This window comes from Aedes albopictus, chromosome 1 (genome assembly GCF_035046485.1).
Source record: "Aedes albopictus strain Foshan chromosome 1, AalbF5, whole genome shotgun sequence".
Taxonomy (NCBI): Eukaryota; Metazoa; Arthropoda; class Insecta; order Diptera; family Culicidae; genus Aedes; species Aedes albopictus.
The window spans coordinates 176,974,851-176,998,761 of NC_085136.1; the positions used below are offsets into that span (position 1 = coordinate 176,974,851).

The window sequence follows — 23,911 nt, forward strand, 5'->3', positions numbered from 1 at the left end:
GCTATTGCAATATCTTTAGGGGTAAGAACTATAGTATCCGTGGTTTCGACCTTTCGAGTAAAGACCCCTTATGTAGGTGAGTGGCAATCGAATGATTATGAGAGATCTAAGAGTTGGTAATCTAGGTAGAAATAAAGTAAGATCAGTTCTGAACTATACGTAAACCTAACCGGACGTTTATCCATTACATATCCGAAGTGGAATTTTACACTGTGATACAAAACTAAGATTTTTTCTAATATCTATTACAACAGTTTGAGTTAGTTAGAACATACAAACAATAAACAATAAACAATAAACAATAAAGAGAAATCTAGTAAAGTTATCACTAAGGAGTGTTACTTGGCTTAAGGGTTACGCGGTCACACTGTTTACAAATAGCATCACCTAGCGACACCTAGCGGTTGAAATCACACTTTTTACACGAAAAATTCCTACTGTGTTGACACGCAAAAGCAAAATATTTCGGAGGCAGATACACCAACTCAAAAACGGATTCGCAAAAAGATTGTGTTTAACTTGAATGTATTTCGGGGACGCAGTCAAAGTTGCTTATGAGCGATTCCAAGCAACAGCATCAAAATTAAGGAAATTTTTTATTTCATGATTTTCTATTGAACTGAAACTTTGCACAGTTTTTCAGTTCCATCTAAATCGCCATTTTTCGATATCAAATTTTTATTTTGAATCACGACTAACTTTTCAAAAGGGTGTATGTGAAAATGGTTCAAAAATATTCAAAAATCTGCACAGCCAAAATGGTTCGTTCGATTGCTATGAATTTTTCAGCAAAGTTAGATAACTAAATGGTGATTCCTAAGAAAATATACACTGTGAAAAAAAAATCTTTTTTACATGAAAAAATATAATTTTTGCCACAAAAATTCAAATAACTCAAAACCCTATCTTTTTACCAACGTAATTTTTTTAGGGAAGACGGTCCATTGTATTAGCAATCTACCATAAAAATTTGGTGATGGTAAACTAATAAACAAAAAAGTTATGACAATTCAAACATTTCACAATTTTCACATTTAGTAATATTTTTTTTTTCAGTGTAAATTTTTTCGGCCGGAAATCGCAGTTTGATGCTGATTTTATTGTTAATGGCCTTGCGTGAGTAAAACAAGCAGTTTTTTTATGTATTATGTATATTATATGTACAGTAATGTTCCGATTTTATCACGCCCTCCGCGCATTAGTTGTTTATTCATTAATCTGCTGTTACATTTGAGGACAAGTGTTTTCCCTCTTCTTCAAGATGAATGTTGAAAGCGTGTTTTGCAACGTTAAAATATTGAAATGGGTATAGATGTTGAAGAATATTTCTTAGCATTTTTGAAAAGGGGCGTGATTAAATTGTTTAAACAGATGTCGCTGATGGTACGGTGGCATGACTCTCTGCACTTAGCACTTCTGGCAATTTCTCAGTTGTTATCGTTTTCGAACTTCCTGCGCCCTGCTTTACCAATGATATACAGCTGGCTCGTTTGTCAAAGGACGTGAAAATGCGTAAATTTGTATTCAATGTGGACATTTGGGCATAACCAGTCTCTTTCAGTTTATCTATGGTGCTTTCGGTGAGATTTCGTAACTCTTTTGAACATTTTTTTTCATCAAACGGTCTACAAGAGAGCGTTGAGTTGAAGACCTTTGAGAAAGCGATTGTTCATGTTGTTCGTTAGATTATAACATACAAAATCACTTATTAGTTTTAACTGACTAGTTTGGTGTTGTTTGCTTGGTTGAAGAAAAAATTTACTATAAAATCTTTAATATCCATAGCCGTAGTATTTTTTGCTTTTTCGTGAGCATTGTCATGGCATGTATACAGACAATCAAACGTTACACTGACGAAATTTTCATTGACCACGCCTTTAACGATCATTTTGAATCTTGGTTGTTGCTTTCATAACCAGAAGAGCGCCCATCGTTTTTCATTGCGTTTGACGTTTCACACTAGCGCCTTCTGATGACGATATTGCACAACGCAGTGTTTCGTGAAACATTGCCACCAGGTGGTGGTAGTGTAAACTGGGCGATGGATTTTCACGAAAATTGTTCTAGGCGTTTCGTCTGTTTGTCTGTGGTATGTACCTCTCATGCATTTGTTGTTGTTGAAGTTACTCGCATTCTTCCGATCATAAAGTCTGTTCTCTAAGAGGAAATTTTTTTTTGCAGATAAACTAGACGTATACGCGTATATAAAACTTTTATTATACAGCTTTTGTCTTAAAAATAAGTTTAATTCCATTTTTCTTATAATCAACAACTTTTCAACACTATCATTTTTCACCAGTCACGTACAATAAAAAGTATGACACTCTCAATATTTTTGATCACAACACTGGATCGCGTCTAAGTTTCAAATAGATACTATAGTAGTTATGAATAATCAAACAAAAATATCATGAAAACAACTTGTTTAATTCAGGCGGTAGCCTTTACAATAAAATCAGCATCAAAATATAATTCTCGACATAATTTACACAGAAAAAAAAAATTTTTGTTATTAAATGTAAAAATTGTGAAATGTTTAAAATGTCATAACTTTTTTGTTTATCAGTTTACCATCACCAAAATTTTATGGTAGATAGCTGATATAATAGGCCATTTCCCCTAAAAAAATGACGTTGGTAAAAAGATAGGGTTTTGAGATATTTGAGTTTTTGTGACAAAGATCATATTTTTTTATAGTAAAAAAAGAAATTTTTTACAGTGTATATTTTCTAAGGAATCGTCATTTAGTTATCTAACTTTGCTGAAAAATTCATAACAATCTAACAATCCGTTTTTGCTGTGCAGCTTTTAGAATATTTTTGAACTATTGTCGCATACACCCTTTTGAAAAGTTAGTCGTGAGTGAATATGAAGGTTTAATATCGAAAAATGGCGATTTAGATGAAATTGAAAAACTGTGCAAAGTTTCAGATATATTTGAAATGGTCGCTCAGGATCGACTGACAAGACTCCGTGGAATTCCTCTTATCTCTTAAAACCGTAAATAAGGTATGCGATACAATAGTGGTGGGAATATGTATAATATCATTATGATAATTAAGAATAATTGGTAAAACACCATAATTATACTTTATTCCAAAAGCTAGACTTTACATATACTGGCGTGAGTGAGAAATGGACAAATTGAGGTGAAATTTGCGAAAAAGTTACTCGTCCTCTCGGTGAGACTCGAACTCACGACTCCTACTCACTAGACAGGCGCGTTGCCGCTACGCCACGAGAAGACTCGAAGACGTAGCTGCTAACCTGAATTCAAGTTCAACACAAAATTCCGAGGTTATCTTTTCCACAGATTGCACCCCTTTCGGATGGAATGAGATGTACATCCACACTACGCATATATTGTATATGTAAAGCCTAGGCGAGAGCGCATTGTTTTTGTGTGTTGGAAGTCCACACACCTCTCATCGACGACTGTGTCGAAGAGATCGCGCGGTGAGCGGAAAGCTTCCAATGGGTCACGACGTTCTCAAACGACCGGTTACGGAACATGAGTCCGTTGCTCGATGACATAATTAACTTAATTAATTATCGATTTTTGCGGCTTAACCAGCCGAATGGAAGTTTTACTTTATTCCAAAAGCTAGACTTTACATATACTGGCGTGAGTGAGAAATGGACAAATTGAGGTGAAATTTGCGAAAAAGTTACTCGTCCTCTCGGTGAGACTCGAACTCACGACTCCTACTCACTAGACAGGCGCGTTGCCGCTACGCCACGAGAAGACTGGAAGACGTAGCTGCTAACCTGAATACCATAATTACCATAATTATGCTTTATAACAGCCTGCAATTGCAAAAACGTCTTTGGAACGTCTTCCATGTAATTGCAATAGTGGTCGAAACAACAATTGATATGCTCTCAATGAAACAAAGTTTTGAAAAATAAGATAATTAATCATCGATATGACGTCATTTATTCATTAATTTTGACAATACCTGAAAGTAATCAATACACTTTGAGCCCTGGTCTTGCTTTGACGTTTATGCACGATTGAAACGAAATGGGCAGAAACAAAATAATTTGAGTCGATTTTTCACGCCAAAAATTTATCACTTTTCGTGTGGTCGATTTGTTCTGAGATGCCCTACTCTTCTCTGGTCTCGAAAGATCTAAAGAACATATCTCCCTCAGAGTTAGCAATAAGACCGCTGTTAATGCCAGAAGCTCAATTCGTAGATAATGGTCTGGCTTAAGTACACTGGGATGGTTCGTTTCTTCATCTTTAAATCACTAGAATACTTAGTCCATTTGTCTGTGATTACTGGTGGTATTTCATGGTTTGTTACGGTATCTAGTACACTTGTACACTTGAACTATCTGGTATCAACAGAACATATTTCGGATAATATTCACTGGTGTAACGTCTTCTTGTAATGATACTCTTCTATTACTGGCTTGTATCTTTTGGTAATGTCTTCTGATACTGATGCTGGTATCTTCTGGTAATGTCTGTCACTTGGACTTTTATATGCTTTTTATACAATGCGGTAGGTTATTACAAAGAGATGTATGTCCATTTTCAGTAGAACACAATTAGACGATTAGACTATACTATTTCTTGGTAGTTGTAATAGTGACCAAAGGGAGGGAAATTTACTTCATACATGTATAAAGAAATCACTTATTCAAAGCAAATACATAGCGGTAATGGTTACAAAAGAAATAGAATTGGTTGGGGTGTTCAAAACTATACGAAGGGTCTTGGTCGAGCAATTCAACGCATTTACGGCCTTAACATACACCCCGCCTTGAAATATCAAAATATTTCAACATTAACTTGGCTTATTTTGTCGATCTTCATTCAAGTTTTTGAATCATGGAAGTGACCTGACTTATCTGTTCATTACTACACTTTCATAAGGTTCAAGGAGGATTTACAAAGTTTCACTGTATTACAATGCTTATTACTTGTTCAATGGGTACACTTTCACTGGAATACTACATCAATGCTTCGATTGTCATACCTGGTCTAGTTGCACTGATGCCCTTAGCTGGAATCACGGAGGTTACCCAACGTTGCGAAGGGCCTATGGAAATCTCATGCTGCTGGCTGATGCTCACTGATATTGTGACAAGAGAACGATACTCACTGGTGATTCGACGATGCTTGACGTAGGCATTCAATTGACCACACGTTGTAGTTTTGTTGGACGGTACTGCTTCCCGGATAAAAAATTACCATTCTTTACATGGTAAATATTATTAACAAATGACTGGTTTTATTGTTCACAATAAAACACATAGTAGATATATTGTTACTTTTTACAATAGAAATCAAGCCCATATAGTTCGTACAATAAGTGAACATTAGCTTTATTAGTGACTGATTGATTCGATTGTTTTTCAATAGTTCTATAATAATTTAAAGTTACTATCAGTAAAAATTAATTTAAGTTGTTTTTAAATAGTTGCAAAAGTGCCTGCAAAGTTCTCATGGACTTTTTATTAAAAAAGAGTTTATTTCTCAATTACACTTAAAAACAATTTGTAACAAATGAATAACAATAAGTATTATTGTTGCTTGGATCATGTTTGTATAATCAAATACAAAATCACTTGACACATTTTTTATAGTTTTCGTTTTAAATTTGAGTACAGTAGATGTTTCGGTTATCGAATGTTATTCGCTAAAACTGACAGACGTCAAGCCGTGTTGGCAGAGGAAGCTCTCAATGAATAACTGAGGAAGTACTTATAGAAAACTAGCTGAAAAGCAGGTTTAGCCAAGTGAGGATGTTAAGACAAGAAAAAGATGAACAATGATTTTTCTAATGTTTTCCAATAAATTAAAGGAATCTAGTAAATAGTAAACTGCCATTGATAATAATACAAATACAATTAGTTTAATGGGGTCAATTGAACCGATGTTAAAATAAACATGCAATAATATTTGTTGTTATGTAAACAGATTTCGCCTTTGAAAAACCAAAGAATTCATATTTCTCGGTAACATTTTTCTCCAGCATTCACAGATACTAATGGCCACATGAATTGTGAACGATTTATGATATGGATCATACGACCTGAGGTCTGACTTGTGATATTTGGCAGTTATTTGAAAAGATTGAAGATAAATCTTATCAACAGCTGCCAAGCAATACATACCAGACATACATCAGAGTGTTTGATTCTTATCATAAAATGTGCATATCATTCTGGCGGACGTTAGTGCTCGTAAATGCTGGATATAAATGTTAGCGGGAAATATAAATTCTATGGATTTTCAAAAGCGAAAACTGCTTACAAATAACAACAAATATTATTGTATTTTTATTGTAACAACGATTCATTTGACGCCATTCAATTAATTGTATTTGTATTGTAAGAACAATGAAAAAACATCAAGATATATCGTTATCTTTTGAAAATTGCCCTAAAAATGTCTCATAAAAACACAATACATTCTATTGTTTTTCGCGAAAAAGTGTATGAAAATTTTCTCAAAATTTTATGGTTAAGATACATAACGACCACCATTTTTTATTGTAAAAGTGCCATTTACCATTCGCCGAATGGTATAGAACAATAGGGGTGATGGTGAGTGTGTTGTGTAAATTACAATATGTTTAATGGTGAATATTTTTCGAAAAAATGGTGTTGTAACAATAAAATTTATCGTATTTTTATGATACTTTTTATCAGGGTTGATCCGGAACGGTTGCACTACTGGACTAGGTTGGCTTGATTGAAGAGGTTGGTTGTTGAATCGACGTTGGCCTTGACCGGTTGGCCGAATCAGAAATGATACCACGAAATCCTGCTGCGGATTCCCGATGGCGACGACGATGATGTTGCACATCTCACTTCATTAACCTCAATGCGTTCTGCGGAATCTTCACTCAGCTAAGTGAAGCCTAGTCTCCCAGTAGCGGCGAGACATCAAAAACAATCTCCTTTGCGAACGCCCAAAGGACACTGCCTTGCTTGTGAAGCAAGTTTGGATTGACAACCTGTAGAGGTGCAGGTTATCTCCACTCGATGCGACGAATGGATCGTATGGTCGCACTCCGGCTAGTGGAGCGCATCGAAAATTGAGGAAAGAAGTGATCAATAACGTTCCCCCACTGGGAACTACGGGATGTCGATTCAGCAAAAGTTTCATGTTTGGTCTATCCTTGTTTCCAGTAGCCATTCAAAGAAGGGATTCTAATTGTCTCGTGGATCGTTCTCGTTCCTTACGGTGTCGAGATTGCCAATGTGCAAAATGGATGTGGGATCATTGTTCCAGAATTCAAACAAATGATTCAAAGGGTGTTGAAAAACAAAGGAATGTATTTTTCAAACAAAATGGCCGAATTCAACTTGGATAAACCAAATCGAAAATGGAGATAGTAACTAGTAGTACCGCACTTCTGGGCGCAGTGCTCGATGGAGAAGCGAGTGGTGCCGCAAAGCGCAATGGCGGCAGCTCCATGGATTCTCGCACTCCTTGTGGCCAGCGTGAAGGCAATTCACGCACAACTGGTGATCTTTAACGAACTTCATTCGTCCCGTCGGAGATAACTTTCCAAAATCGTCGCACTGGTACAGCGGATGCTTTCCGCCGCAGCAAATGCATGGACGACGACGATTTATTTCCACACACTGCTCGATGGCCTTCACTGCATCGTGGATTGTGGTGGCGTGACGGTTTCCACATTTGTCACACGAACTGGAGCACTTGCATTCGACCTTGGAGTGTCCTGACTGCAGACACACACAGCACAATCCGTAGAGCTTCATGACACGGCGTTTTTCTGATACGGCTGACGACGAAAAACTTTTGCAACGCAATAAATTGTGATTGCCGTTGCACACAACGCACCGTACACTTGCCGCATCCTTTCCATCACGATCCGGCATAATTTTCCGATCACTATTTGCCAGATACTCACAACTGCTGCTTGGGTCACTCGAAACGGTGACAAGTTCGATACTGGAAGCGGAACAGTTAACCTTTCCGCTGTCCTTTTCGGTCTTCGTCGCTGCTTGCAGTCGTTCGTACATTTCAACTGCCACGGGCGACCACACTTGGAGGAACTGCGCTTTCACTAACGATAATTTAGTGCCGGCTCGGAACAATGCACTGACATCGTGGAAGTTTTTGCGATGGTTTTCGCACCGTTGTGCGATCAACAGCAATTCCTTCCGCGAATACACTCGCGGACCGGAGATTTCTTCCTTCAGCAGCCGCACCAACAGGAATACGCGACGAATTGGCACAGGAAGAGATGCTTCCACACTTTCTTCAAAGCAATATTCTTCCACTCGACGCGACACGGACGATTTTCGAAGCGCAGCCATGTTTTCCCGTCCACCTTTGTTCACTCATCTACAGTCACTGCACGCGGTTCGGCATTGTCTCTCTTCACTAGTTCGATTGGTTGGTGGTAGTGAGCAATGATGCTCTCGAGTTCACTTTCACAAAGGCAGGAGCATTGGGCGCTTCTGCCATAATTGGTCGAGTTTTTTCAACATAAGTTGAAAATCCAAATTCAATGTTCATGCTCGGTTTGCATAGCACTTTCACGGTGTGTACCTTCGCCATCCGGCTCGAAGGACCAAATGTTAATGCCAGAAGCTCAATTCGTAGATAATGGTCTGGCTTAGGTACACTGGGATGGTTCGTTTCTTCATCTTTAAATCACTAGAATACTTAGTCCATTTGTCTGTGATTACTGGTGGTATTTCATGGTTTATTACGGTATCTAGTACACTTGTACACTTGAACTATCTGGTATCAACAGAACATATTTCGGATAATATTCACTGGTGCAACGTCTTCTTGTAATGATACTCTTCTATTACTGGCTTGTATCTTTTGGTAATGTCTTCTGATACTGATGCTGGTATCTTCTGGTAATGTCTGTCACTTGGACTTTTATATGCTTCTTATACAATGCGGTAGGTTATTACAAAGAGATGTATGTCCATTTTCAGTAGAACACAATTAGACGGTTAGACTATACTATTTCTTGGTAGTTGTAATAGTGACCAAAGGGAGGGAAATTTACTTCATACATGTATAAAGAAATCACTTATTCAAAGCAAATACATAGCGGTAATGGTTACAAAAGAAATAGAATTGGTTGGGGTGTTCAAAACTATACGAAGGGTCTTAGTCGAGCGATTCAACGCATTTACGGCCTTAACAACCGCCAATAGATAACTCCACTGCAACATGAATGAACAGCCCTTAAGGGCATTATAACGGCCTTAAGCCCTTAATAGCATTATAACGGCCATTAAACAGCTTTTCAGTGCTAAGTAGCTCTATATAAGCATTCCTAATGCTTATAGGCACTATAACCAGTAAGAACTAAATTAAGCCCTGTAAGCCTATATGTATAAAGCCTACAAGCTGTAAAGAAGTTTGTCAGTGCTGTCACAGGGCTTGGAGCACATGACGTTTATATCAATCAAAATAGATTTCGACCAAAACAGACTCGAGTCGGTCATGATCAATACATTTTAAACATCCATGTCGGACGGGATTGACGAAACGGGATTATTTTTGTTATTGGTATGTTTATCGGAATGGTGTTGTTAAATAGATAATGGAATTTGGTTATCTTGATTATTCCATTTTTTTTTTCAATCAAGACAAACTCCAGCTCGTTTCCCTCTTCTTGTGAAACGTTTCCCGACCATTTATATGAACATTGCTTCTCCTGCATCAATTCCTGCGTTCGTCACCACCAACCTTACCACTGAATCATCCCATATCATTTTCAACCCTCGAAATGCCCAAACTATTTTGTTTTTCATGTGGACAGCACAGCGAGCAGCAGGTAAGTAAACGGCAGTAGCGGCAGCAGGACGGTGATCGGCAGCAGGAAGGTTCCCAGGAATACGGTAGGTATACACTTCTTTTCTTTTAGGTTGCACACACCACACACTTTTAGGTAAGTATTCAACTTAATTCTAATTTCACTTCAACTCAATAGTTCTTTATTTTTACTCTAATTTCACTTCTCTACTTTACTCTACTTAGGTTTAAACTTCTACAATTCGCAAAATAACTTTCACTTTCTTCTCTATTTGTTATCGTCTCGTTGACACTGTCGATGACGTCGGCGTGATGTTTTCTGTCACGGAAAAAGAGAATTCGTTCCTGTCATTGATTCCCTTTTATACCAAGGTACAGCGGAAGAAGGTACGCCGCCATGCTACTATACCTCAAATTTGCGTTTGAGCATAAACGGTGTAATCGATGATCAGGGATGTGCAAGAAAATTGTTGTTGCATTTCACGACCAGATGTCTCCACTTTCCATTTCGTGATTGGGTTCACGAACATCCTGGCCCCTCAGGAACTTGGTTTCTGATGCAAACGGTTAATCACCTCTACAAACGCAATTTCAGTTTGGTCGCACCTGGATGATGGGTTGATGATACTTGCTTTATGAAAACGAATGGGTTGTCCCTCTTCGTCGATGAATCGATGAACCATGACGGATGCCGCTGACAGTTGGTTTGTTGTTTACGAAACGTCACACAAAGCGAAAACCGAGATGATGACTAGAAACATTAAGACCTGGTAGCGGGTTTTTACGAATTAAATAATATTGGACTGGTCCTTACCTAGTCCCTTCTAATAAAGGGCGTTGTATTTTCTTTTTAGATGCTCCGGTACCGTTGGATGTGCGACGAAATGATGATAGTGTTGCGATGTTGGCCTCGTGAAGTTCATTCGGATGCAGTTTGGTCAGAAGATGATGGTGCAATCGGCAGCAAACAAATCTTCGTTGTGGGTCGTAAATACCGGCCAGACGGCGTTTGAACCGTCACGACACGTACTACACCATCAGATCCCGGATGCACCTGGTGGATTCTTGCCATAGGCCAGTGCATAGGTTCGGTGCTTTCGTCGCGAAGAATAACCAGCTGATTTGGGCGGATTGGTACAGGAGGACTACACCATTTGGCCCGCGGTTGTAGTGTCGACAAGTACTCCAGATGCCATCTTTTCCACAAATCCTGGAACATTTTTTGCACTCGATGCCATCTCTGGAGACGGTTCATGGAAATGTCGTGCAGATCGTTGTCTCGAACAGCCTTCAGTGATGATCCGGTCAGAAAATGACCGGGAGTCAGCGGCTCGTAGTCGGAGGGGTCGTCACTGGAGTGGTACGATTGGCCGGGAATTCAGACAGCTTTCAATCTGACACAGGAGGGTTTCCATGTCATCGAAGGATAGCAAGTGGGGCCCGAGCACACGGACAAAATGTTTTTGGGCCGAGCGAATGGCGGACTCCCAAAGCCCCCCGAAATGCGAAGCTTTTGGTGGATTGGAGTGCCAGCGGATTCCTAGTTCGTTGCATTCTTTGCTGATGGAATCTTGGTGCTTCTTGCTGAGGACAAGTTGTTTCAACTCTTTGGCAGCGCCTACAAAGTTTCTGCCGTTGTCGCTGTGTAGGTCTGAGCAAAGACCTCGGCGTGATACGAATCGTCGAAGCGCTTGAAGGAATTTTTGTGTACTGAGATCCATGACAAGTTCAATGTGGACCGCCTTTGTACTGAAGCACACAAATATTGCGACATAGGCCTTCTTTGGAGAAGCGCGGCGGTGAATTGGTGCTAGATGGATTGGCCCCCAATAATCCACCCCAGTAGTGGTAAAGGGTCGGCTTGCGGTTGCTCGTGATGCAGGAAGCTCCGCCATGAGCTGCTGAACTAATTGAGGACGTGCTCGGACACAAATTACGCAGCGATGTACTACTTGTTTGGCCAGCTTCCTGGCCCCTATGATCCAGTACCGCTGTCGAAGAAGATTAAGAAGCAGCTGCGGGGCTGCGTGGAGATGCTTTCTATGGTAGCTTCGAGTCAAGAGGAACGAGATCGTGTGCGATGGCGGTAGGATGATTTGATGCTTGCAGTCGTAAGGTGCTTCAGTGTTACCCAATCTACCACCCACTCGTATCAGCTGCTCTTCAGAGATGAACGGATGGAACCACTTGAGGCGGGACATTGAAGATGCGGACCGGGAGTCCTGAAGCTGCTTCCATTCTTCGGCAAAACACTGCTGCTGAACTAATCGGAGTAGAATGGTTTCCGCTTCCTTCTCTTCATCTAAGGATAAGACGGTGGATTGGATTCTTTCTTGGGGCACCTTTTGGCAGTTTTTCGCAAAACGTCGGCAGTAGGCCACAGTCCGAATGAGACGTCTGTAGTCAGAGAATCTTTCAGTTAGAAGATCGACGAAGCTTGGTTCCTGGCAAGAAATTGTAGCTGCTGTAGAGGTTTTGCGTCCTTCCTTCATTGCTTCGGAGGATTGAGGTGACAAAGTTTCCGAATGCGGCCAGTAACATTGATGATTTCGCAACCATTCCGGCCCTTGCCACCAAAGCTGGGATTCCAAAAGAGTGTCTGCAGTCATACCACGGGAGATGCAGTCTGCTGGATTTTCCACCCCTGCTACATGATTCCACTGGCAACCTTGAGTGGCGAGCTGAATTTTCGAGGTTCGATTTGCGACAAAGGTTGACCACACGGATGGTGATGCGTTGAGCCAGTGCAGTACGACGGTGCTGTCTACCCAGAAGAACACTTGAGCGTCGAGTTGTAGAGATGATTTCACCTGTCCGTACAATTCCGCCGCCAGCAATGCGCCACACAACTCGAGTCGCGGGATACTCTGTCGTTTAAGAGGTGCTATGCGAGATTTGGAGGTAAGAAGCGAGACTTGGACCAACCCAGATGCATTGATAGATCTAATGTAGGCGCAGGCACCGTAAGCGACCTGAGAAGCGTCGGCGAAGATATGGATCTGTATGCTTTCGGGATTCTGGAGAAGAACGCAGCGTTGAATTCGAAGTTCATTCAGCCTTGGTAGTAGTGATTGGTAGATGCTCCATCGTGCCCGATACTCCGCTGGTAGTTCTTGGTCCCAGCCCCATTGCGTTCCGCTGGTGTCCTTAAGTGTCCACAAATCCTGCATGTAGATCTTTGTGGTTGTTACCACTGGTCCCACTAAGCCGAGTGGGTCGTAGAGACGTGCGATCAATGAGAGCACGAGACGTTTGGTTGATTTGTAGACTCGGACGGCAGGTCAATTTTGTATCGCAGGCAATCGTTAGCGGGTTCCCAGTAGAGTCCAAGTGTTTTTATGACTTGATGAGGATCAAACGCAACAGACGGTTGTAATGCTCGGTTTTCAGGCGGGATTCCTTCCAAAACAGATAGATCGTTAGACGCCCATTTTCGTAACTGAAATCCACCCTTTGCTAGGAGTGCGTCTAGCTGGTTTCGCAGATCTACAACTTCTGCTGCGTTCCGTCCACCGGAGAAGAGATCGTCCACATAAAAATCCTTCTTCAAAACTGTGGCAGCCTGAGGGAAATCTGACCCTTCATCGTCAGCTAGTTTAACCAACACACGGGTGGCTAGGTATGGTGCGCTCGCTGTTCCGTATGTCACCGTCTTCAACTCGAATGTCTCTAACGGATGATCGGGACTTGGTTTCCACACGATGAGCTGCAACGATGTGTCTCGAGGGTCAACGAGCACCTGACGATACATCATCTTAATGTCCGCTACGATCATGACTTGGTGCTTGCGGGAACGCATAGTTATAGAACGAATGTCTTCTTGCACTGTTGGTCCCACCATCAGCGCATCGTTGAGTGAGTATCCAGTCGGTGTTTTGCAAGACGCATCGAACACAACGCGTAGTTTCGTAGTTGTGCTTTCATCGCGTACTACAGCATGATGTGGGAGATAGTAGCGTCTAACTTCGTGGTCGTCGTAGTCATGAATCCGTTGCATGTGTTCGAGGATGGAATACTCATCAATAAACGCCTGGTACTGTTGTTGAAGGCCAGGATTTTGAGTGAGACGGTTTAGGAACATGTGGAATCGTCGAACGGCGGTGCGACGGTTGTCGCTCAGGTGCTGCAGTACATCTTCCTTGACTGGCAAACGTACGACGTAACGTCCATCGGAAGTGCGAGTTACGTTCTGCCGAAAATGGTCTTCGCAGGATTGTTCTTCAACAGAATAGCTCGTTGATGAATCGTTTTCCTCAATTGTCCAAAATTTCTCCATCAAGTGATGGACATCCGATAGCGTAGCGAGATTTGCGACGACTGGAGAGGAGGGCGAACCTGTAGTGGACTTTCCTGATACGATCCAGCCAAATACGGAGTTGACCAAGAGCGGCAGATTATCACCGAGAGAAATGCGACCAGGAACTCGAAACAATTCGAAAAATATCTCTGCGCCGATGATGATGTCTACAGGACTGCTACTATCGAAGGATGGATCGGCGAGCTGGAGTCCAGATGGTATGTCCCAAGTAGAGGAGTTAACCGAAGCCGCAGGTAAGTCGATTGTTACTCGTGGAAGGACCTCGACAGTGGCGGCATATTCGCCGACCCTAGAGCGGATGGTGGACACGAACTTTTGTTTTGCTTGTGTGGACGCTTGGCCTATTCCGCTTATCGGCAGGTGTATCCTTTTCCGTTGGGCTTTAATACGCTGAGAAAATCTCTCGGTCACGATGCAGCATTCGCTTTCGAAATCGAGAAGGGCACGACCAAGGTGTTCAACTCCATTATCGTCCACAAGGATGACGATGGCGGTGGCGAGGAGGAGGGTTTTCTTATTCTGCCCAACAGACGCGCAGCTGATAGTCTCACAAAGAGTGGCAGACGCAGACGTGGTTGGAGGATCACTAGCTGGAGAAGTTGTAGGCTTCGGATGCTGAGGGCATGTGGGCTTTGACGTTGAGGAAGTAGACGACTCGGAACAAAGCTGGCTGTGGTGGCGGCCACGACACTTTCGGCAATTAGTAGACGACGAACATTCTTTGGCATGATGACCTTTCCTCAGACAGTTTCGACAAAGCTGGTGCCGTCGAACCTCCTTTTCTTTCTCGTCAATTGGTAGCTTCGCGAACGTGGTGCACAGGTAGAGTGGATGGTGATCAGAACAAACGATGCACTTTCGCTGGCTGACCTGGCTAGCTCCATGACTCGAAACGGCTCGTTGAACAGGTTTCTTCTGTTGGTTCGATGGATTGATGTCGCCTACCTTCGCTTGGATAGACTGCAGTACCGTAACGCGACGCTGAATAAAGGCAAGCAGATCTTTGAAGATGACAGTTCCCTTTGACGAGGCGAATTCCTCCCAGTCCCTCCTGGTGGTTGAGTCTAGACGGGTACTGAGTAGGCGAATTAGAAGAACATCCCAAAATTCTGTGAGTTCACCAAGTTGTTGAAGCACCTTCACGTTGACTTCAAATTTCTCTGCCAGGCTGTGCCGTTCCGCTGCTGATTCTCGTTTCAAGGGGTAGAAGTCGAAAAGCGAATCCACGTATGTTTGCTTCAATCGCGCTGGGTTTTGAAAGTGGTCTACAAGCAGCTTCCACGCCACCGGGTAATTATTGGCGCTGATCGGAATCGTCTGAATCAGCTGCAATGCGGCGTTCGAAAGGGAGGACCGTAGATAATAAAACTTCTGTATATTGGACAGGCCAGCCGCCGAGTGGACAAGCGACGTATACAGATCATGAAAATTAAGCCAGTTTTCTACTCTCCCATCGAAGACCGGAAGTTTAACGTCCGGCAATCGCACCTGCGACGCAGACGATAGGGATTGCGGCTCAGAATGAGTTGGAGATGGTAACTGCTGATTGATTATTGCTTTATTGTTGGCCAACAAGAAGCCCTTGATGCGGTAGTAGGTGGATTCGACTGTTGACCGCTCCTTCAGATGAATCTCGAACGCTTCTTCATCTACGAGTGACTCCAGCTCAGTCTGCATCATGCTGTAATCTGACCAGAGTTTGGCCAGATTCTCCAATCGGACGAGCACCTCGTCCGCCTGGGTTTCTTCGTCGAAGTTTTCGACGAACACTTTGTTCAAGTTTAGTGACGTCATCAAGCTTTTGAGGCGCAGCTTGAGAGCCTTGATCCGGCGCTCAGTTGACATGGCGGGATCTGGGGACAAAACGCACACGCACACGGAAGAAAGTAAAGAACTTGGAAATTTAATCACCTGTTAGAGGCAATTACAATGCCTTGAATGATTAGCTAAAGTTGAGCAGCACACTATTCTCCAGGGCGTGTAGATCGGGTATACAGAAAGATGGCGAATCGGTAGAACCTTCTAGCACTTTCCCGTCATGCAATGGCGACTCACCGGGCGTATCAATGCCGGAGAAGCGGAGGTCGACGCAGATCCGGTTCGAAGGACCAGATGGACAGCACAGCGAGCAGCAGGTAAGTAAACGGCAGTAGCGGCAGCAGGATGGTGATCGGCAGCAGGAAGGTTCCCAGGAATACGGTAGGTATACACTTCTTTTCTTTTAGGTTGCACACACCACACACTTTTAGGTAAGTATTCAACTTTATTCTAATTTCACTTCAACTCAATAGTTCTTTATTTTTACTCCAATTTCCCTTCTCTACTTTACTCTACTTAGGTTTAAACTTCTACAATTCGCAAAATAAGTTTCACTTTCTTCTCTATTTGTTATCGTCTCGTTGACACTGTCGATGACGTCGGCGTGATGACTTCTGTCACGGAAAAAGAGAATTCGTTCCTGTCATTGATTCCCTTTTATACCAAGGTACAGCGGAAGAAGGTACGCCGCCATGCTACTATACCTCAAATTTGCGTTTGAGCATAAACGGTGTAATCGATGATCAGGGATGTGCAAGAAAATTGTTGTTGCATTTCACGACCAGATGTCTCCACTTTCCATTTCGTGATTGGGTTCACGAACATCATGGTTTAAATACTAGTTTGATCACACCATTTCCATGGTGCATTGGTGGAGCAGATGAAAAAGGCAACGGACTTGGACTTGATCAGGAACTCGGAGGACAACAGCTAGAATCTGGATGAAGTAGCAAAAAAGCAACTTCCATGGAAGCGAAGGAAGTTAGAAAAGAACAGGAGATAAACATTTTTTTTCTTTTTCTTTGTCTCACTTTTGACAACTTTCGCTCCAGAGACTTGGTACGATATTTTAAAGTTGGCCGTATATCAGCCAAATAATTCGCCAAAAGTGGCTTTTGAGCAGTTCTATAAGAGGATATAGAACCAATTAGCTCTGTTAGCCAGGTTCTACATTCGACTATAGAGCCGACTTAATGCCATTTTTACGGCTTAGTGGTTACTTGGGAATTGTTTTAAAGAAGGATAAATCTCTAACGTCAGCAGCCTGACCACCAAAAAATTCACCAGCAGTGTTACCACAGTCAAACAGGCGTCTCACTCTACTCATCGTTTCTCTTTTTAACGGATTATTCAAATATTCTGTAGTTTGCAGATCGCTTGCTCATGGCGCTTGCATCGTTTTTACTCCTGTTTGACGTTTACTATAGGGTGTCCCAGAAAGTATGGGCACAACTTTGTATAGCGAAAACACAATAATTTTCTCAACAAACAACAATTTTTATATTTTTGTATTTTTATTCAAAGTATTTTAATTGATTCCTATAAAGAGTTTATACATAAAAAAGGGTTTTTGTATGCAGAATATTTAAAATGAAAAAATATCTCTCAAAACTTCTGCACAAACTACTTTTTTACGGTTTTGCCAAACATCCAAATTCGAAACATATTTTTCGAATTTGTTTCACATGATATATTCAAAAACATGTTTTCTCAGCTGGTTGATTGAATTTTTTTGTAAAAATATGTTTTACCTGTGCGTACGAGCATTTCAGAATTTTAAGAAAACTGAAAAATTCGTCTTTTCTATTTCTGGATAAGACATGCCCACAGACATTCGAGTTTCAAAACATGTTTTAACGAGAATAAAAATAATTTAATCCACAATTTATAAAGCTGGAGCATTTATTTTACTTATAGTAAAATTAAAATGTAATTTTCTGCATGTCGTGATATAAATTCAGAAGCTTGTTTTCAACTATTTGAAAAACGGGTTTTCAAAAATATTGATTTTGGTGTTTCAATCCATTTTTCAGGTTCAAAAGTATTTCTTTTCAATTCAAATTAAGGGTTGTATAACAGATACACATGTAGAAATGGTACTCGGATATATTTTTTGAAATTTTTATCAAGCTTAATTTCATGCGTAGAAAACAATTTGTTAAGCGATGTTATTGAAAAATTTAGCAATTTGTGCTGAAGCTGTAAAAGGTCCTTTATGGAATGTTCTACCGCATTCAAACGAAGTGTTAAATGCAAATTTTAATAATTGGCATTTGATGTTGATATATAAAGGCAGGACATGTGTGAAAATCAAGTTTGTGTATGCATCCATTCCCGAATGACAGAACTGCAAAGTTGTGCCCATACTTTCTGGGACACCCTATAACTACCGCCATCTACTCAGTGGGTTTGCGCACCACAGCGTAATTAGCATTGGGCGATTATGTTTTCGTGATGATGATTTCTATTTTATCGTATTTTGTTCCAAGCGATACGTCTGTTGTCTGTGGTGTTACTCTAAAGATCAGTCCATTTTTGATAGAATGAAAAATCTCAGATTAGTTAGCAGCTCGGTCACTAGCCAACATTTTTAACAGTAAACTTGAAAGAACAGCCTATTATCAAAAGATGGTCAAATCTCCTATAGAGATATCAATTTGATCATTAAAAACTACACATCACATGAACAACCTTTGAGGAGCAGAAAATGATGAAAAATTTAACAATTCAGTTGCTTAACAACAACGTTACTGGAAAGAACAGACTTGTTTGAAGGAAATCAAAAACTCTGAAAGAGTTAGCAATATAAGCGCTTGAAAGTACAACTTATGTGACAACGATGGCTTGTTGGTCATTGCGCCTAATGTCTATTTTTCCGCATTTCCATTCGACCTAAAGACATTCGGCCGAATGGCTTTTGACCTGACGTTCAGAACTCTCAAGAACAGCCTACGAATCAAAGAAGGTAAATTTTTGTTCAGAAAAGTAACAGATTTAACATCAATTAGTACAATCGTAGGGCTGAAGTGATTATGATTACGCATGAATCGATGATGGAGCTGTAAAATGTAGCAGAGAAAATAATGTGTTATTCATTATTATTTGCAAAGTATTAAATTCCGCGAAACAGTACAATCCGCGAAATGGTATTCGACGAAATGGTGCATTCCGCGAAATTTACTGACAGCAATGTCGACATTTTCTTCATTTCTTAAAATTGATTGCCAATCCACACAATTTAATTTAAATTTAATGTTGTCATAATTTACATTTTGATATTCAGAGAATTCCTCATATTCCAAGCCGTTTGGACTTTGGCATTTATGTATAAAAAGGGAATATTCGATTGCTGTCTGGAATGCTTCATTTTCCCATAATGGAGTCAACGATTCAGTCACACAGAAATCATCATAAATATTTGTAAATAGATAGTCTAGATAGCAACCCAAGTAACCATTAAGCCGTAAAAATGGCATTAAGTAGGCTCTATAGTCGAATGAAGAACCTATCTAACAGAGCTAATTGGTTCTATATCCTCTTATAGAGCTGCTCAAAAGCCACTTTTGGCGAATTATTCGGCTGATATACGGCCAACTTTAAAATATTGTACCAAGTCTCTGGAGCGAAAGTTGTCAAAAGTGAGACAAAGAAAAAAGAAAAAAAATATTTTGTTTATCTCCTGTTCTTTTTTAACTTCCTTCGCTTCCATTGAAGTTGCTTTTTTGCTACTTCATCCAGATTCTACACTGAAATCAATTTCATTGTAATCTAAACGACAAACGCGTTGTTGAAATCACAAGCATAAAATTTGGTTAATTGTACCATGAAATCAGCGAAATTTACTAAAAAACGGTTGTTTTAAACGTATTTATCATCGTGATTTTATTGCAAAATTAACCACTCAAAGTTTTTAAAACACCTACTTAGCACGAGCACATTTGATTGTATAAATTACTATATTTGTAGTAAAGATAATAAAAAGTCATAGTTCGCGGATGTCACACTCTCGATTCTACCATGCTTGTAGTAGTAGTAGTATACCCAAGTAACCACGGCGCTGAAGCCTTATTGCATGCAGATATACGGTGTATTTAGAGCAATCATTACTTTACATGCAAACTTAAAGTTTATTTAAAGTGGAAATGGGCAATTATGCGACTGCTTCAAGATTATACCAGTATAATCTTAATTTGATTCTATAATTGCCCATTTCCACTTTAAATTAACCTTAAGTTTGCATATAAAGTAATGATTGCACTAAATACACCGTATATCTGCATGCAATAAGGCTTCAACGCCATGGTTACTTGGGTATTCATTATACCAACAAAATGCAACCCAAGGTATTTTATGGTTAACTTTACTGATAATATAGTCAGGGGTTTGTTGACATTTTGGTTTAGGCACTGAGTACTGAAAAATGAAAAAAGCGTATTTTTCGCAAAGCAATGAATGAAAACTATTGTTCAAAGTGTTAAAACAAAATGAATTGGTGGAAAAAAATAGTTTTACAAGAAATATCAAGTGAAGGTAAGTCAATATTGTACATCTATATGTTTTTTTTCTGTTATTCGCTAGCGGCTTTGCTGTTTTAGACCAAAGAGTTGTTAATGCAAAACTCTCCCAGACTGCCGGACTGCAACCGCATCAATGGTCTTTGTCATTGGTCAATTGAATGATGTTCCAAACTGACCAAGGGCATTTCACTAACGGTAAGTTTGCATTAGTCGATGAAACAAGTTTGTTTTAATAATTTGGTTCCATTGGCTTTTCTCAGTGACAGATTGTATATTTTAATTTCTCACAAGGATCCGTCTTGTTTTCAGGATTGGAACTTCTTAACAGCTCTTGACAGTTCTGGGCTGTTGGACTTATAAGAAATGGTACCATGGTGCATATCCTACAGGACAAAACTGGAGACTGCTGCAAACTGAATCTGTACCTCGAATTGAGCAGAATATCATCAAGTGACAAGAACTAGCACCTTCTTTTTCGGCCAATCATACCAGCGTCACAACTCTATGAATTAGTTAAATTACGTTTATGAGTATGCTTTATAATATGTGTAGCCTTTGTATAATTGAAAAAAAAAAATAAAACTATTTGAAGTAATACTTTTAGATTTTAATTTACGATGCAATATTACAAAAAATACTACAACGATAGAATCAGAAATATTTGAATTTACTAACTCTCATTGTATATTCAACTGATACATAGTATAATCCATAGTAGAGACAACAACCTTAACAGCAACTCAAAACAATAGTAAAAAATACTATGCTTCTTCTTATACTAAACATGAAATCACTTCGGTTGAAAAACGTTGGTGCGAGTCTGTTAATTACAACCCCCATTGTAATAATTTTCACTATAAAGCTGCTTTCAGTGTAGCTGTTGTCCTCCGAGTTCCTGAACAAGTCCAAGTCCATTGCCTTTCTCATCTGCTCCACCAATGCACCATGGGAATGGTGTGATCAAACTAGTATTTAAAACATGACAAACAAAATAGTTTGGGCATTTCGAGGGTTGAAAATGATATGGGATGAGGATGATTCAGTGGTAAGCTTGGTGGTGACGAACGCAGGAATTGATGCAGGAGAAGCCATGTTTATATAAATGGTCGGGAAACGTTTAACAAGAAGAGGGAAACAAGCTGGAGGTTGTCTTGATTGAAAAAAAAATGGAATAATCAAGATTACCAGATTCCATTATCTATTCAACAACACCATTCTGATAAACATGCCAACAACAAAAATAATCCCGTGCCGTCAATCCCGTCCGACATGGATGTTTAAAATGTATTGATAATGACCGACTCGAGTCTGTTTTGGTCGAAATCTATTTTGATTGATATAAACGTCATGTGCTCCAATCCCTGTGACAGCACTGACAAACTTCTTTACAGCTTGTAGGCTTTATATAGGCTTACATGGCTTAATTTAGTTCTTACTGGTTATAGTGCCTATAAGCATTAGGAATGCTTATATAGAGCTATTTAGCACTGAAAAGCTGTTTAATGGCCGTTATAATGCTAACAGTGCTTAGTGATTACCTGGGAATTCAAGACCAACAATTGAAAAGGCCACAACAACATTTTGTATACAAACATGTTTCTATCGACTTGAGGCCTTTTGAACTCCACCCACACACCTCACCACCACTAACAGAAAGCGCAAACAACAAGCTTTCTGATAGTGGCGGTAAGATGCGTGGGTGGATCTCAGAAGGCCTCAAGTCGACAGAAACGTGTTTGTTTACGCAATGTTGATGTGGCCTTTTCAAATGTTGGTCTGGAATTTTGTCGATTATTAACGTGATTTATCTGGTTAAGTCCAAGGTTAGCAGCACCATCACATATTATCTGTAATGTTTCGTTATCGCCAACGACCGGAAGTAATATATTTGCATTTTCGGAGTCTAGAATGAAGTCAGCATGGCGTTGAATAAAGTCGCCGTAAATGTGTACCTTAACTTCAGGCGAATGTTGTGATAAAATTTGTTTAGCGCATTCAAGGAAAACTTCGTATGTGTTTTTATGCGCGTGGTCTGGTGGGAAATACACAGATGCAAATACATGGGTTTCATCAGCTATGTGTGATTTCTCCCAAACATGTTCAAATTTTTTGAATTTTTTTGTACTTATTAATTCGGAATTGAAATTTGACGAAATTGCAATTAAAACTTCGCCTCCTGACTTTTTCTGGGACTCTCGAAAATCACGGTCATCTCTGAAAACATTATAGTGATTTCCAAAAACTTCTTCACCTAATTAAATTATACCTTCATTACTAATCAAATGGCAGCCAATTAATCGTCCCATAATAAATTAAAAATTTTCCATAAATAATTCGAAAATTGCCAATAAATAAATAGGGGTGGAAGCAATAATAAACTATAAAAGTTCCATAAACAATTCAAAAAGCGCATAAATAAATCAAAACTTCCCATAAATAATTGATTTTCGAGCAATAAAAAATGTAAGAATTTCCACAAATAAATCAACAATTGCATAAGCATAAGCATAAGCATAAGCATTGGTGGCCGTACACTTCGTAGTTGCTACTCCGTGATTGACCTGAGCTAGCGAAATTGCATAGAGAACCAATTGGTTGGGGCTTGGGATTTGCCACCATCCTAAATGTACACGTTTCGAGAGCTCAAACTTTATTGGGTCAATAACGGCGCTGGCCACGTCCTTACGGTCTACCGAGGAAAGGAAAGGAATGTTAGTTCGACAACTGTTGCTACTATCAGGTATCAGAAGGCCGGCTCCAGAGGCACGTTATCCTCCATTTGGGACATTTGTGCCATCGCCAAAATAACAGCCTATTTCATCATCTACCTGAGGGAAAAGGAAGGAAAAAGGATTTGGATGGGGATAGGGACAGGTAGGGAAATAGGAAAAATACTCTGGAAGAGGGTACTAACGCACAAGCGTACCACAATGGGTTCAAACAGCGCCCTGAAAAGGGCACTGTAATAACGCATAAAGCGAAAGAGAGCCTATAGCTCTTTACCACAGCGGGTTAAGAACAACAGAATATCCTGAAGATTCAGGATTCTGAAGTCAGTTTCACTTAATAAGTGTTTACCGAATACTCGGAAACGCAGTTGCGCGAAAACTGGACAGTTACATATCAAATGATACGAAGTTCCATAATCGGATTCACAGCTATCACAGGCAAATGAATCAGCTTGCTGAATATTCGCCATGTGATAGCTGAGTCGGCAGTGGCCAGTCAATGCTTTGACCAGCATGCTGCAATTCTGCTTAGACAGATTAGTTAGATACTTCGTCACCCGTAGAGATGGCTCAGCACTATACAATTTGGTTTGATGACATGACTCCAAACTATTCCAATATTGTCTGTGTTGAGTGACAGCCCAGATGTGAATCTGAAGCTTAATCCAACACTTCGATATCGGAATAGCTGGCTCAGGGCCAATGAAGTCATGTGATGCTCCAGAGCGAGCTAACTCATCAGCCAATTCATTTCCAG

General features: G+C 40.2%; 1 protein-coding gene and 2 non-coding genes across 9 annotated transcripts in view; 1 reads left to right on the top strand and 2 right to left on the bottom strand.

Annotated features, from left to right (window-relative positions):
• The window catches only part of LOC134285314 (glutathione hydrolase 1 proenzyme-like), a 768,131-nt gene that overhangs the window by 399,296 nt on the left and 344,924 nt on the right, over positions 1-23,911 (top strand). The window lies entirely within an intron of this gene.
• Trnat-agu (transfer RNA threonine (anticodon AGU)) lies at positions 3,175-3,245 on the bottom strand. Its single transcript has one exon. It is a non-coding gene; the product is annotated as a tRNA-Thr (tRNA).
• Trnat-agu (transfer RNA threonine (anticodon AGU)) lies at positions 3,676-3,746 on the bottom strand. Its single transcript has one exon. It is a non-coding gene; the product is annotated as a tRNA-Thr (tRNA).